The 4,152-nt window shown below is 39.4% G+C and overlaps 1 pseudogene; it reads left to right on the top strand.

Annotated features, from left to right (window-relative positions):
- Positions 1-638: 638 nt before the first annotated feature.
- On the top strand, positions 639-739 carry LOC129401158 (U2 spliceosomal RNA; annotated as a pseudogene).
- The last annotated feature ends 3,413 nt before the right edge of the window (positions 740-4,152 follow it).

Genomic DNA, 4,152 nt, shown 5'->3' on the forward strand with positions numbered 1-4,152 from the left:
CTCAACTCCTTCTCCAACATTTTCCTTTTCTTGTTATAATCTTATTAAGTCTGTAATCAGCATTTTGCAGCTCTCATTAAATAAACTGGAAGATGTATTTTCATTGCCTAGTCTCTGAGTTTGTATAGAATTAGCTTTCATATTCCTTTTCATGTTATATAGACTCTGTTACTGCTGTTTTCTTGTTTGCTGAGGTATTAGTATACATTTCTCTCAGCATTCTTAGCTGAGTTTATTGCAGAACACTAGAATATTTATTTACAGACAATAGAACACACTCTTGCTCCATCCTTGCTCCTAGAAAAGGAGTTACTAATGGAATGATAGTTACTAATGGAATGACATTCTTGAACTTCTCTGAAACCAGCATATTAATTTGGTGCATACTATGTGATAAACACTTACCTTGAAATTGTACTTAATCCTTGAACAAAACAACGAGAGCCCCTGGTTTGTTGATGAAAAGTCTGAGTCATAGAGAGTTCAGACAAATATGCTGGGAATCAAGCAGAATAGTGTGAAGTCAAACTCCATCCTTGATCATCTAGCTCATGAGTTAACTTCTTATTATTAAATAAATGCACCAAGATTTGGATATAGATTGTTGCTTTTCCCTCTACCCTATTTAAATGATTTCCATTGTTTCTCGGCCTTTTGGCTAAGATCAAGTGTAGTATATAAACGATTTCCTTTCTCATTAAATTATCATTTTCTGTTATTTCCAATAGAGTAAACATTTCCTTAATTAATGCTTTACTAAAAATCTGTGCTCCACTATACAGTATTTGAATTTCACTCATTTTTGAAGAGTTTTTATTTTACTTTTGTATGTTTCTTGGTCTCTAGAAGAGCAATTTAACATTTCTAAGTGGAAATTTTCTTTCCTAGCCTTTGGTTGTTTACTGTCTGGTTTTGTGACATTGTAGTCAATTTGAGCTGTGAAATTTCTTCTTTGGGAACTTAATTTTTTTTTGAGTAGACAAACATACGTCTAATTATTACAAAATAGCCACAATTTTTTAAAAGAAATTTTATTTGTAATAGTATATTATACTTCAAGTTATGTTGACTATTTAAGATGTTAATATTGTTTCAGCCTTTCTCCTTAGTTCTTATATTTCTGGATTCTCCTTGTATTTGTAAAGTATTTGTTTCATATATTTAATTTTTAATTGTTTGTTTAATATGCATGCATACATTTTTAGTGAAACCAGATAGTGGTTATTGAACAAAACTTACTTAGGAAGATGTGGTAGGAAAGAAAGTGAGAAAATATTCAGGAGAGAGTACAGGCTTTTCCAGAGTGGGAAAAATCTAACATAGATACAAGCAAGCATGTATGTTTTAGGGAGAACACAAGTTGGAAGACAAACCTGTTTTATACTTTTTAATCGGATTTACTAGTGATCATGATCAATGATATGGAAGTTGTAAGGCTTCCTAGGGCCAGGTCCTGCTCTTTCTATGAAAGAATGTGATTAGGGATGAATCTGACCTCACAATCATCTGGAATGATTTTTTTCATACTCCATTTCCTTACATTCACATGAATCTAGTTTGGGAGATTCATTTCTTGGCTATGTGGATTTATGGCCATCAGCAAATTTTCTTGACCCTATGTGATGCCTCAGGAAAACTCGCTCATTGTTCTACAGGTTGGTGTGGATAAACATGATGTCATTTTCCAAGTCTATTTTATTTTTTCATAGCTGGTTTGCCTAGCTGGTCTTTGTCCCTCTCTCTTCACATTTCCATATCATAAACATATCTGCTGAACTAGCAACTGCTGTGTCTTCATCTTCTAGTCTCTGGGGAGTCCTTCACTGATCCACAAAGAAGTCTTGGAAAAATGCCTTTATACTTTCAAACCAGTGAGATATAATTTAGAGAAATCTCTCTGTTGCCTATTTATCTGTTGTGTTTTTTTAGATCCCCACCCATACACTGTGGGGCTTGCCACTATTTTAAAATTCCCCAAGATCATTTAGCAAGAATTATTTCATAAAATACTTCTCAGTTTCTGCAAGAAAGCAGGGGTTGGTTTACTCGATCTCAAAGGATGAAGGGTTGTGTTTCTTTTCTGCATGACTTTGTTATTTCCCTAATTATTCTATTTTGCTTATGTTGTATTTCACTAGGTATAACCTTCCAAGCATGGACACATACAGAGAACGAGTGGCTGACTTTTTCTGTACATAGGGACTTCCAGGAATCTCTCCTTCCCTTTGGTCCATTGTAGCAGACCATGGTTCAAAGTCCTAATTTTCTTCTTCCCTCAAAAAAGTAATTATTAGAATATAAACAAATAATAATAGAAATTATTTCCTCTAGTCAATAGCACAGTGGGTAGGGTGTTTGCCTTGTACATGGCTGACCCAGGTTTGATTCCTCTATCCCTCTGGGAAAGCCCGGCAAACTACTGAGAGTAACACACCTGCACGGCAGAGTCTGGCAAGCTACCCGTGGCATATTCAATATGACAAATACAAGTCTCAAAACGGAGACGTTACTGGTGCCTGCCTGAGCAAATCCATGAACAACAGAATGACAGTGCTACAACAGTGCTATATATTTTATATAGCCCTCTGTTATCATGCCTAAACTGTGTGAATTATGGTGTTTTACTGCTGCTGATGTTTGTTATATAATGCCTACTGTTTGATTGTAAGTCCTTAGCTGGAACTGTGCTAGAACCAGCTTTATGACCCTGTATCACTGTCATCCTGTTAATCATCAATTTGCTTGAATGGGCACCAATAATGTCTCCATTCATCCTAGCCCTGAGATTTTAGCAGCCTCTCTATACTCGTTCTTCCAGGCGGTGCCACATTGGAGGCTATTTCAAGGTAAGGGGAATGAGACCCATCATTGTTACTGTATTTGGCATATCAAATACGCCACGGAAAGCCTGCCAGGCTCTGATGTGTGGGCAGATTGCTCTTGGTACCTTGCCAGATTCTCTGAGAGGGAGAACTAGGTTATAAGAGGTCACTTTTGGGAGTTTTGTTTTATAGTCTCTGGATCTTGGCTATTGATGAGATGGCACTGGGGGGCAGTTTCTGGGTGTGGCTGCTGGAAAATGGGGGACCTGGGTGTAGAAGGCATAGTCTCGATCTGAGCAGGCTTGAAGATCTCAGCCCCGCGTCCTGCACACCTGGGTTCCTCTGCCGGTTCCTTCATGTGTGAGGCTCATTCGAACGTGTGGAAAGTGGCCTTGAGCATGGCTGTGGCTGGGCTCCGGAGGTCTTTGGCTTCCAGCGCTCTTCTTGGGGCAGGGAGGGAAACTCAACCCACCCCCTTCCGAAGGGTCCTGGTGAAGACAGCCAGGCATGGGGGCAAGAGACTCTGCCTCGTCTCTTCCAGAAGCGTTGTTTTATAGTCTCTGGATCTTGACCATTGATAGCATTACATAGTGCCGGGGGCAGTTTGTGGGTGTGGCTGCCAAGCTACTGGAAAATGGGGGATCTGGGTGGAGGAGGCCCAGTCCCCTTCTGAGCAGGCTTGGAGATCTCAGCCCCGGGTCTCGCACACCTGGGTTCCTCTGCCAGTTCCTTCTGCTATTTCCTTTATGGTAGTATAGGAAGTATACTAGGGTAGTATAATGCCTGGCATGCAAGTTTTCAATAAAATAGATTAATAGACCACATGTAAACAGATGAAAGCATTCACAGGAATCTGATCTGGAAGAACATTGTATATATAAGTATAATGATACAGGTCCCCTTGCTGCTGCATTTGGTTCCCAAGAGTCTGTTCTACACATAAAATCAGAACAATTCCTTTAAAACCTGAGGTCTGATCTTGTAACTTTGCTGTTCAAAATGTGATTCCAGGCACTTTAAATCTTGCTTCAAGTAAAATCTAAAGTTCTTACCTCGGCCCAGTGGGACTGACAACATATGGACTTCATTGTATGCCTGTACAGTGTGCACATACTCTGGCCAAGTCGGTCTCACTGATTTGCCTTAAAACAACCAAGCTGACTGTGGACTTGTTTTCTTCTTGCCTGGCATATAATCTCTTACCCCAAATATCTATAGGTCACCTCCCACCTTATTCAAATCTCCCCTAAACACAAGCTCCCACTTCTCTCTCATTGATTGACTATGTCACCACCTGACACAGTAAATCTATGTACATTTAGTCCCTGAC

The sequence above is a fragment of the Sorex araneus genome, chromosome 1, assembly GCF_027595985.1.
Source record: "Sorex araneus isolate mSorAra2 chromosome 1, mSorAra2.pri, whole genome shotgun sequence".
Taxonomy (NCBI): Eukaryota; Metazoa; Chordata; class Mammalia; order Eulipotyphla; family Soricidae; genus Sorex; species Sorex araneus.